Below are 12573 nucleotides of genomic sequence, written 5' to 3'. Positions count from 1 at the left end.
CCCTGCCTCTGAAGCAGCCCTGGGTTCTCTCCAAGACCCTTCACCAGACCCAGCAAGAGAAGCCTGTCAACCACAGCTGCGCTCCTGTGTCTGAGCCAATCCAGACTCTCCCTCAGGGTGTGCGGGTGCCCTGGGCATGCCCGACTGCTGGTGTCTGAGCCACCTGTGGGACTCCAGGGCCTCATCCACACCGAAGGCCACCAAGTCGTTTTGTGGAAGGATGGAAGGAGACAAGGTGGGGACACACCTGCTCCCTGCCCAGCACTGGGAGGGCCTTGGATGCCCAGTGGACAGTAGCTGGCCATGGGGGCTCTGAGGCCAGGCCAGAATCCACGGTCCCCAGTACTGACCCACCCACTGGAACAGTAACTTACGCCTTGGCTTCTCCTAACCCTTCAGGAACTCCCCCCTCGCCCAGCCTCCTCCTCTCAAAGACTGCCTGAGACCCCCCAGACAGGTCAATCACATCCCACTCTCTCCTGCCCCAGTGCCTTGCAGACCTGTGGGTTCGGGGTAGTAGTGTTTATTCCTGTGTCCACCAGCCTGGAGCCCCTCAGAGGCTGCACAGGTCTGCCCCCTCTGAGGCACAAGGCCTGGCACACTAGAAACCCCCAAAAAATGGTGGCTGAAGGAATAAATGGATGGATGTGGGTTTATGTGTCCGTGTGCTCACTTACTTATTCTTTCAACAAATCCTTACTGAGCATTTACACTGTGGGTCTGGGGGTCGACAGCTTACAGGGGGTGGGGGAGAGATGTTACACACACAATATATGATCAGATATGGTAACAGTGCTCAGGAAGGAGGAACGGGGTGGGGGACAATGCAGCCTTGCAGGGGGAGGGTCAGGGAGCCTTAGAAGGAGAGCTGAGGGAAGCAGAGGGGAGGGAAGGGGAGAGGAGGGAGCCCCGTGGGCACAGAGGCCGACCAGCACCTCCAGGGCTGGAGGAGGTCCCCGCACTAAGGAGGCCTCCAGACACCTATGGGGAAACACTCACCTTCCAAGAGCGGCTATAAAGGAAAGACAGTGGGGGTGGGGGCAATGTTTGTTGTAGTTGTTGCTTTGTGACAAAATTATATACCTAAGAGAGTGTAGCCTCCTTCAAACATGTCTCCCTGGGGGGATACGAACTTTCCCGTGAAGCACTCAGATATTTTGGTGACAGCCTTCAGGGCCCGTTCACAGACTTCATCAGCCAAACATCTCCTGTTGTTACATCTGTCTCTAGTTTCTATCAAAAAAACCAACAAGTAGCCCCAGTAATATCCAACCCTGCCATTGCTAAATTTATCAGAGTTGGCACCCAGTAAGGCTTCAGGGCTTTCCCCCAAATCAAGTCCCTCCCCACCCTGCCCAACCAAGCACAAGGATCCAAGGATCGGCCACCCCGAGGAGATTCCAGTCACTGCAATGTGTTCTGGTGAGGTCGGAGAGAGCTCGCAGGTCAGGCAGACCTGAACACAAAATCTACCTCTACCGCTTACTTGCCTGAGGCCACTTGCCGCCTCTCTCTGTGCCTCAGTTTCCTTCTCTGGCAACAGGGGACTACCATCCGCCTCACAGGTTTGCACTGAGGATTAATGCCAAATGCCCAGAGTAGGCTCTGGCACGGAGGTGCCCCTAATAAGTATCAGCTTCCTCATTAGGATGCAACAGCTCTTGGCACCTGTTACCAAATCTGTCAGGCATACGTCCGTGAAACCTTGGATACTTAACAAACATCTATTTGAACACAAAGAGCTAAAATCAGAGACTTGATTGCAACCTCCACCAGCTCTGAAACATAATTCCTTTAACAGCCTCTTATTTTAGCCTGACTTTCAGGCATTCCTCAAAGCCAGCCTCTAGCCCCCAAACAAATTCTGCAACCTGGAAGCTCCTTGACCCTCTTATTTTCACTTTTATTTTATTTTAAGTAGGCTCCAAGCCCAATGTGGGACTTGCCCTCATGACCCTGAGATTAAGGGTCACGTCTTCTACCAACTCAGCCCCTCCTTGACCCTCTTTTCAACATCAAGAGCATCAGGGGACGTGCGTGTTCCTGGGAAAGCTGTTATTCTGGCTCCCTGGAGAAAGCACACATCCTATATTCAGACCCCTGCATTCCTTTCCAGTCAGAACGGGGTCCCTGGACGGGCGTCAGGGAGTCTGCAAAGATCCCAAGTTGAAACACAACTGGGGAGATATAGGGATGTGTCTTCCGGGGAGGAAGTCTATACTAAATGCTGTACAACTAGAAATCTACGGGCCAAAGATTACCAGAAGCCGTGTGGTTTGGACCACAAGGAGATTTGTGAAATTTTGTTAGTAGCCAACGTTTAAAGATTGGGAGACTTCACACAAAATTCTGGCTTTCTGGCTTCTTTTGGAACACTGGGAGATCTGGCAGGTGGCGTTGCATCTCTGCGGGAGACAGGGCCTGGAGCTGCAAAGCCGGTTCCCACCCGGATGCGTTTTGTAGCCCACCACGGTCCCTGCTGCACCGGGTTGCAAAGCTGGAGCTACGGCTTCCACCTGTGTCTTAAAGTGAGCCTGGGACTCCTGCTACAGCGAGGATGCCCAGGTGGAGTGCCTATGAGGGCAGCCAGAGGCCTCCCCAGACCTGACGCCCGTCCAGAGACCCCGTTCTCACCGGTAAGGAACAGAGCGGTCTGAGTACAGGATGTGCGCCTTCTCCGGGAAGCCAGAATTGTCCTGAACCAGAACAGCCCTGCGGCCTGTGGGTTAAGCTGCTCTGGTAGGAAGAGGGGTGGCAGCATGTATCCCACCCCAGAGCACCCCTCTCCAGATGCTCACTGCCAGGGCCTCATCGAGCTGAGTGGAGCAAACCACCAGAGCACACACCCAGAGCCCCTGCTTCCTTCTGAGCTGAGAGGCTGGAGAACTCCGGCTTCTGTTTAGGAGTCTCAGTGGGCTCCAAGGAGGGGTCTCACCAATCCTCATTTGTTCAGGGGGATCTTCCAGCTGCATTTCGAGCTCCTGCTTCCTGAGGCACATGCTTCCATGGAGGAACTTCTTTTTCATCTTCACATCCTCTGTGTGGTGGGTGCTGCTATCACCCTCCTTTGATAGATGGGGAAACTGAGTCCCACTGCTGGCACAAGGCAGAGCTGGTGCCATCCGGCTCTAGAGCCGGAATCTGAACTGCCTCACTAGCCTTCCGGCCTCAGGATGGCGCTTAGGGAGGGTTCTGTTATTCCCTTTAGAGAGGAGGAAACGGAGGCCCTGACTATGCCGAGTCGCTCACAGCGAGGATGGGAAAGAAAAGGGGTTCAGACACAGGTGTGCCTGCCCCCAGGCTGTGATCTGACCCACCAAGTCACCCATCTCTCTCTGACTGAGCGTGACACTCATCAGCAGAAGCCCTCACGGTCACCCACACCCAGAACCACCAGTGTGACCAGAAAGCCACAGGACACACAGAGGCTGAAGACGCAAAGCAGACTAACCTTGTGGAGGACAGAGCAAAGCAAGGGAGGGCAGCACTCCTGGGGTGCGGCCCCGGGGAAGAGGATGGGAAAGCGGGGGGCTCCTGAGAGGGAACAGGACCCAGAGCATAGCAGTAAGCAAAGCTCTGAGGCTGTGGTCCTTACCTCTTGGGCAAACGCAGCGAAGCTAATACATTCAGGCCACCAACCCGGTCCAGTCGAGAACCTGGAAAGAGAGGAGAAGAGAGTCAGCCTCCCAGGGGATCTGTGAAGCGTCTCTAACTCGGGCAGGATGAGGCACTCCTCCAGGAGACGGACTCTGCTCCTGTCACAGCATCAGGAGGCACAAATCGGCAAATGTGGACTCGGGAGCTGCCAGGCACTTGTTGCCCTCAGTGGTCATTTCCGGGCTCTGAGCCTCAGTGTCCCCATGTCATAAATGGGCATCCCCCTGACTGCCTGCCTTGTTGAACATCTGTTTTTCCCATCAGACTGGAAGCCCCTGAAAGGGCAGGGGCTGTGTCTTACGGCATTAGCCATTGGCAGAGGGCCCTGCAAAATGCAGGGGGCTCAATAAGTCAATGAGGGTAAGGAGTGAATGGGTGGATGGACGGAGGGATTAACTAACTCACAAACTATATATCTCAAAGGACGGCTGGGAGGATCGGATGAGAAAGACATCTGAAAGAGTTACTCATTATTGGGTACCTGTGTGCTGCAAGGAGATGGAAATAAAAGTCCAGAAAAGATGGTATTTCTGACTTGTGTATTTGTTCATTCATTTATTCGCTGGGTTAATCAGCAGATACTGAAGCGTGTCTCAGCTGGGCTCTGGACCAAGTGTGGGGGTACATAGGTGGATCAGACAAGGCCCCTGCCCTGTCTGCCAGAGGGCTCACAGCCAATTTGGGGGGGGGGTGCTGAATAAAGACCCAATGCCAACATGCTGGGGTAAGCAGAGGGTGCTGCAGGAATCCCAGGGGAGGTCAGGGAAGACCTAAGGAGGGTGCCACCCCCGAGCCAAGCCCAGCAGACAAATAAACTTTAGTCAGGCAGAGGGCCGGTGGGAGGGACGAGCAATGTCAGGCCTCTACCTGCCCAGGGGACAAGGAGGAAGTGGGAAAAGAGGAGGCTGAAGAGACAGCAGGGGCTGCACCCCATAGGGCCTGGGCCAGGCAGCTAGGGGGAGGGACATGCTCCACTTTGTCTTTAGGGAGGTCCCTCCATGTGCTGTGCAGAAGATGAAGAGGACATGAGGAGACCTGTCCCCAAAGAGTGTTTGCTGAGCCCCCCCCACCCCCCGTGGCCCTGCAGGGAGGAGTGGCAGCTGGTATCAGCCCCACTTTACAGATGCGGCAGATGAGGCTGAGAGATGTGACTTTCCCAGGGTCCTGCGGAGCTGGTTAGAGAGTTAGGGCTGTGTGCCTCCTCCTGAAACCTGGTTTCCTGCCTTCTGGGAACATGGTCTTCCTGCAAAAGGAAGCCACGCAGAGACCCTTTGCCCCTACTTGCTGTGCGCTCTCAGAGAAGGTGTGGGGACTGTAGGCTAGGGAGAGACTTCCCAGAGGAGACAGGATGTCAGGGAGACCTTCCCACCAGGAGGGTGCCGATGAGTTCACAGTGACAAGCACCCCTGTGAAGGGAGTTAACGAAGCCAGGGAGCCCACAGCTGTCTCACACCTTTGTTGCCCTGTGGGTGCCATCCTGAGACGGGAGACAACAGGGCGACAGGCAGGATGGCCACGGACCTGGAAGTTTGGCACACGACTTTCCTATCTCGTGGCAAATATGCTGGCACAGATGGTAAGACTGAGGCCCAGGACCAGCCAAGGACACAAAGAATTAGTGGAGGCTGGACAGGAGTTGAGAAGGAGAGAAGAGAAAGAGAAAAAGACGGGCTGAGACAGTAGAGAGAAAGATGATGGATGGATGGATGGATGGACGGACGGACGGAGAGATGGATAGGAAAGAGAAGAGAAGAAATGGGGAGACATAGAGAGGAGGAGTGGAGGGAGCCACAGGCAGAGACCACAGAAAAGCCCAAAGGAGAAAGAAAAAAAGGGGTAAAAGGAGCAAGGGGTCTGCCCCACTCCACCCCCCACTCCCCCTCTCTCTATTGGGGCTCCATCTTCAGGGGTGGGAGGGGACCAGGACCCCTGTTCCCCGGGGGGAGGGAGGAGCTGGGGTTTCTCCCCACTCAAGAGCTGCTCCCCCCCACCCCCTCACCCCCCCACCCCTGCTCGGAGCTAATCAGCGGCTGTCATCTCCACGGTGAGGTCTTGGTTAAGGAGATTTAGGGCTGGGATCAATAGGAAATTTAAAAATCGATGCAGCGCGCAGGGCAAAATCGATGGCGTTTAATCGCCTTGCCGATTCCCAGTCAAAACAATTAGCCGCGCTGAGTGTTGAACACGGTGGCGACACGGCATTAACCGTCAATATTGGTGTAAGTGATGGCGGGCGGGCGGGGGAATCCCTGGGCCTCTGAGGGGCCCCGAGTCAGACAGTGCCCAAGGGCTGGGGTCTTCCCCGGGGCAGTGCCCCACACCAGCTCTCCCCTCCGCACGCTGCCACCCTCAGCTGCGATGCCCGAGGCTCGTGGGCAGCACTACCCCCGGCCTGTCCTCCTCATCTCATCTCCCAGCCCCCATGCCCCCATATGTCCTCTGACAGGCCCCTCTCCCCAGTAGATAACATCTCCCCTGTGTGGCAGACAGCCCTGTGGGAGCTGGGAGCCACCTGCCCAGCAACGCCTGGGGACTGGAAGATGGCAGGAGCTATTTAGAAGATGCCTTCTCCCCATTTCACAGATGGGGACTCTGAGGGACAGGGAGGGGAAGCAGCCAGTCCGTAGTGACCTGGCACAGGAAGCAGAGGAACTGGGCCTTGAATCCCAAATCCTCTGACTCCACAGACTATATTCTTTGTAGCTAGCTGCAGCCACAGAGAAGGGGAGGGTTCTGCTATTCACCAGAGGAGAGAAAGCGCTCAGCTCTCCTCAAAGTCAGTATCAGAGTTTGTGTGGCCTCGTGTCCGTCTGCCGTCTGCCACCCGCCTGCCCAAGTGTGAGCTCTGGGAGGGTAGGCTGGGGCCTGGCTCCTCTGGGGCTCCCCAGCACTACCCAGTACAGGGTATGGCCCCAAGCTGGAGCTGGGGACAGGCCTGAGGATGCCAGTGCCCCTCGGCCCCAGGCACAGACTGCCTACCTACACTCCCGCCAAGGGACCCGATGGGCGGAGCCACTGACCCCCACAAACAAAGCAGCTCCATGGGTTCAGCCGAGTGGCCCTCCTGAGAACAACTGGTGTTTCCTGAGCGCCAGCTACAGGCCAGGCTGCTGCGCACGCTTAGTTGCTCTGTGGATGTGATCTCACAGAATCCTCACGACCTGTTTGGTGAGGATCATCCCCAAGATACAGATGAGGAGGTGGAGGCTCAGAGAGGTGAAGTCCCTTTCCCAAGGTCACACAGCCAAGAGGGGGCAGCTCCACCTGACTGGACTCTGAGAGACACAGGACATCAAGCAAACAAGATCTCCCAAAAGCAAACAAGAGAATGTGATGTAAACAGAGGGTGCAGGAACCTAGCACCGAGACCGAGGACCTGGAGGGGCCCCCACGAGGCGGGGGAGGCAAGGCAGGGGCAGAACCGGAGATGGCACTCTGGGCTCCGGACTGGCAGGACCACGATGGGAGATGGTGAGGCCAAGGCTGGCTCTCACCTTCTCCGAACTTGCAAAAGGGCTCCTGGTCCTGGGGTGCTGCATAGGGGAGGGCAGAGACTTCTGCCGCCGCCTGCTCCCTGGCGCGGAAGAGCAGAGCGGGGCGGGAGGGGGTGGAGGCATGGGGGGGGGGTGTGGGCAGGGGATAGGGGAGGAGGCCCATGAGATGAGCCAGGGATTGATCTGACAAGGTCCTAATCAAATGGTCAATATCGCTGACCTGACCACTTAACCTATTGATAAGCTGGCAAGGATGGAGCAGGCAGTGAGTGGGCTCAGGGCGGGAGGCAGTGAGAGGGCTGGGGGGAGCCCGATGGGGCAGGGCTCAGGCCTACAGCGTGCCTGGGTCTGGGGGCCTGGAAGAGGGTGGTCTCCTCCTCAAGTGCCCCCACCACCTCCCCTCTGACAGCTCACATGTCTTCTGTCTGGGGGCTTCCACCCAAGCTGCTTCCTCCGCTCAGGGCCCCTCAGCCCTGCCCTGAATGAGACTGGGAACCATCCCCAGCACCCAGGACACCCCCAGCTCTTCTTGGATAGTGCCTTAGCTTTTCATCCGCAGGAGGGACTTCTCCAAGCCTCGATGTCCTCACCTGTTAACTGGGGATAATTATAATAGGGAATGCCAGGAAACAACCTAAATGTCCTATGACCAGGGACCAGAATGATAAACCCCAGTACAGCTGCCACAGAGCGGAGGATCGCAGGCTTGTAGAAAATATGCTCAAAATAAATCAATTGACAAGGGAGCGAGGCTCATAGTCCATTGTTAGGAAGAAAAAGGCAGGTTATAAACTGGTATGTCACATAAGATCTCCTTTGTATGAAACACATACACATACACTTCCCTCCCGCCCCCCAAAGAAAGAGGTTCAGAACAAATGTCAGAATTCTGAGTTTGGTCCCAGGCATCTGAATTTGAATAAGTTCTTTGGGTAAACTCATAGGGATGCTCCTGTTTGAGGAAAAAGTAATCCAGAAAGACAAGCATCGAGAAGTTAATTTTTTTCTCATTTAACTAGATTATCATGGTGGGTTTTCCTCTCAACTCTCTGAACATCTGCATTTTCTCTTTTTTTCTACAATGAGCATGTGTCACATCAGTTAACATCTGTAATTGCAAAAAGTGGGGCTGAAGCCTGGGTGGCTCAGTCGGTTAAGCGTCTGCCTTTGGCTCAGGTCATGATCCCGGGGTCCTGGGATCAAGCCCCGCATCGGGCTCCCTGCTCAGCGGGGAGACTGCTTCTCCCTCTTACCCCTGCTTATGCTTTCTCTTGCTCTCTTGTTCTCTCAAATAAATAAATAAAATCTTTTTTTAAAAAAAGTGGGGCTAATGAACCCTGCATTGGCAGGACTGTGGCGAGCTGCTCAGTGTGCTCACAGTGAGCGCCGTTTCTCTGGCCCTCTTCGCTCTCCTGGCCAGGCTGCTCTTATGCCCCACTGCATCCAGGCCCAGCAGAGTCCAGCGCCCCACGAAAGGTGAATGAATCTAAAGCCTACTGAGCAGAGAAGTGCTTGCTCCTCTAACTTTCTCCTCTATCAGAGAAGGCAGGGTAGGCCCAAGCCAAATTCTTTGCCTTGTGCCCTCATCGGGAAACTGGCCGAGGGCTTATAGATAGAAGGGACAGCTGGAGGGGAAGCTACAGCCCAGGGGGGAGGAAAGAATCTTCCCAAAGTCACGGAACTGGTTGGGACAGTGCTGGGACCAAAGCTGGGGCTCCTGACTCCTGGGTCATGCCCTCCCACTGCTGGGAGGGGGACAATCGTAAGAAAAATTGTTCATGCAGGTCAGAGGGCTCTCAAGAAAGCAGAAGAGCATGGTGGCCAAAAACAGCTCTGCCGCCGCCTCGCTGTGTGACCCTGGGCAAGTCACTTCACCTCCCTGAGTTTGCTCAAACATACAATAACAATAATAATAACATCTGCCTCACGATGTTGGTGTGAGAAGTCAACAAGGCCAGGCTTACAACAAACTCAGCAGAGAACCTGACACAGAAAGGTCAAGGGAGTGGTGGAAATGATACTGGGATCACCAGCCGCCACTGACATTCAGGAGTAGGGTGTGCAGCAGGTGGAAGGGGCTGGGCGGGGGGAGGAGGGGAAGGGAGAGGGTGTGTCCTGGCACTCTCTCTTGGGGTGAGCAGATTCAGTGAAGGCACCTGCCTAAATGTGTTCCTTTGTTCATTCACTCATTCATTCAGTAAGCATTTCCTGAGGCCAGTTCTAGGCCAGACCCTGTGCCAGGCCCTACAATCCAGATCCAAACAATGGAAGCTCCCACTAGGTTAGGCAAGGGGAATTAGGGACGGCTGGGGCTGGTCTCTCCTCTGAGAGTTGCTGCCTCGGTGGCCTCCGGACTATCCCTGGGGGGCTTCTGCTGCGAGGGGGCCGAGTCCAGGAGCACAAGCCCCCACCGTCTGACCGATGCGGCACTTCGGGCGTGTGCGTGTGCGTGCACATTGGAATAGTAAGCTCTGTGCAGAAGGGTTATGTTCACCTTTGTGATTCCCAGCACCGTGCACGGGGCCTGACACTCTGGGGACACACCACGCTCAGGGCTTTTTTTTTTCCTCCGTTTTTTTTCTAATGAAAAAAAAAGGTTCAAAGCACCTAGCACAATGCCTAACACCTGGCAGGTACTGGATAAATAGCAGCTATTATTAGTACCATCATCACACGGGTGCGCTCACTCTTCATCCCTACAAAAACCTTATTTTGCTGAGGAGGAAAGTTGAGGCTTGAAAAGCGTGATGTGATTTGCCCTTGGCCTGGGATGGGACTGGAAGCAGGGCATGTGGACCCCACAGTCTGGGGTCCCCTCCAGACGCTAGGGGGCAGGGCCGCCAGGGTGAGTGCTAGGTAGAAAGGAAGAAGAAGGGAGGCAGTTGGGGAGTGGGGGTGAGCAGGTGAGATGAGGGGGGACAAGGATGAGTTGGCGGGGGTGTGCGGAACATGGTGAGGGAGACGGAGTAGAGCGTACAGGCCCAGGGTGACAGGTCTGGAGTCTGGCTGCTTTGGGGTTCAGGCAGGCAGGGGCCTGACTTGCCGACACCCAGGTAGGTGCAGCCCCACACACACACACACCCCCAGGAAGGTGAGCTCTTTCCACCCTTCCCCAGCACAGCAGACGCCCACCTCCCCCATGCGTTATAGCTGGTAACTAGGATGGCAGAGGACTTGCTCCTTATCATCTGAGAAGCATCCGCTGGGCATTCACAGTGTGCTGGGCACCATTTTAGGCACTGGGGATACACCTTCAAACGAGACAAAGTCCCTGCCCTCACAGCATTGACCTTCTAGTGGAGGGAGAGATACAATAGACAAGAATACATACCTAAGAGCTAAGAAGGAAAATAAAACAGGCGAAGGCACAGATTACAAGAGAATGTTTCTTTAGACTGAGAGGTCAAGAAAGGCCTGTGGGGGAAGGTAGGTTTTGAGTAACAGCCCAAATAAAGTGTGGGGTAGGAGCTCTCCTGGCAAAGGAAACAGCAGGTGCAAAGGCCCTGAGGCAGGACCAATGTTGGTGTGTTTGAGGAACACCAACAAGGCCAGAGTGGCCTGAGCTTCTGGGGGCAGGAAGAAAGGAGTAGAGGGACACCTGGGTGGCTCAGTCGGTTAAAGGTCTGCCTTTGGCTCATGGCATGATCTCAGGGTCCTGGGATCAAGCTCCGTGTTGGGTTCCCTGCTCGTTAGAGAGCCTGCTTTTCTCTCTCCCTCTCCCTTTGCCCTCCCCCCCGCCCCCGCTTGTGCTCTCTCTTTCTCTCTTGCTCTCGCTATCTCAAATAAATGAATAAATAAATAAAAAAGAATGATAATCATGTGGGGGAAAAAAGAAAAAAAGAAAGGAGTGGAAATTGAATAGGCAGGCAGGCGTCAGCTCATAGGGGACTTCTAGGCTAAGGAAGATGTTCTAAGTGGAGAGGGGGGATGACAAGCTTTCTCACTGTGGCAGATGAGGGTTGGTCTCACCTTCAAAAACCAGGCTCCATCCTCACCCTTTTCCCATATACCCTTTGGGGCCTTCTGACCCATTCACTCTCTAAGAACAAGCTCAAGAAGCCTTCAATAAATCTGTGGAGTCGCTGACATGGCTTTGTTAGGGGACTAGGGACTCCCCTGGAGCAGGGAAGGGTCTGGCTCCTCCTTGTGCCCTGGCATGCAGCTCAGGCCTGGCCACAGGAGGCCTCAGAAAACAGTAGCCTACGGGCAGTCACTGAGAGGGACTGTAACCCTTGACCTCCAGCTCCCAGCAAATCTCCGTGTGGGAGAAATTGTAGGTTGTTCAACTCTGCCCAGAGGCCAAGAGATGGGGCTGGGAGCAAGGGGAAGATAGTCTGTGTCACTTCGCTGGCCAGGCCTTGTCCAGCGATCCCAGAGTGGTTGGGCAGGGCAGGAGGTCCCTCTCTCCAGGTCTCGTCATCCTTGTCCTGTCCCTCCTCCACACCAGGGGATCCTCCAAGGGATCCCTGACTTAGTTCCCAGCTCACATCCTGTGGAGTCTCTCCTCAAAATGCTTCCGGGCTATGTGGTTCACCTGGAATAAATCTCGAGCCTTACAGACCTTCCCAGTGATGTCGCTCCCCCCTCCCTGCATACGCTGCTAATCCAGCGACTTCCCACACTGGCTCACACCTCTGTACCTGTGCACAGGGAAGGCCTCCAGTTGGAGCTAATCCAGCGACTTCCCACACTGGCTCACACCTCTGCACCTGTGCACAGGGAAGGCCTCCAGTTGGAGCTAATCCAGCGACTTCCCACACTGGCTCACACCTCTGTACCTGTGCACAGGGAAGGCCTCCAGTTGGAGCTAATCCAGTGACTTCCCACACTGGCTCACACCTCTGTACCTGTGCACAGGGAAGGCCTCCAGTTGGAAAGCCCTCTGCCTCCCCTTTTTCTCTAGACCCCACCCACCATTCCCCATGTCACCTCTTCCGGGGAAGCCCCCAGACCCTCCCAGGCAGCTTGCCCTCCTGCTCAGCATGGCCCTAGCCAGTAGGGGAGAGCCCATTTCCCACCAGAGAAGTTTTCTAGAGGGGGCAATGAGGCACAGCGGAGTGGTGGTGGTGGGTGAATCTGTGTCCTGCATTGTTTATGCCTGTGTGGTCTTGGTGAGTTTCGGGAGGGATGCATGTGCACATTTAGAATCTCTGTGTTGTGTCTAACGCTCAGCTTAAATGTCACTTCCTCAGAGGTGTTCCACCTGACCCACCAATCTAAACCAGGCTCTCCCATGACCCCTCCCACAGCCTCTTGTTTCTTTCCTTCCCAGATGTTATCACCGCTTATAACTAACTATACACTGAGGTCCGATCAGTGCCCATCCTGTTGGCTCAGAGCTCTTGGAGAGCAAGGCCCAGGTCTGTCTTGTAAATCATTGTTTCCCAGCTTCTAAGACAGGGCCTGGCTCACGGAGGGCTCA

Source organism: Halichoerus grypus, chromosome 15, assembly GCF_964656455.1.
Source record: "Halichoerus grypus chromosome 15, mHalGry1.hap1.1, whole genome shotgun sequence".
NCBI classification, from domain to species: domain Eukaryota; kingdom Metazoa; phylum Chordata; class Mammalia; order Carnivora; family Phocidae; genus Halichoerus; species Halichoerus grypus.
Note: the sequence above shows the minus strand (reverse complement) of the source record.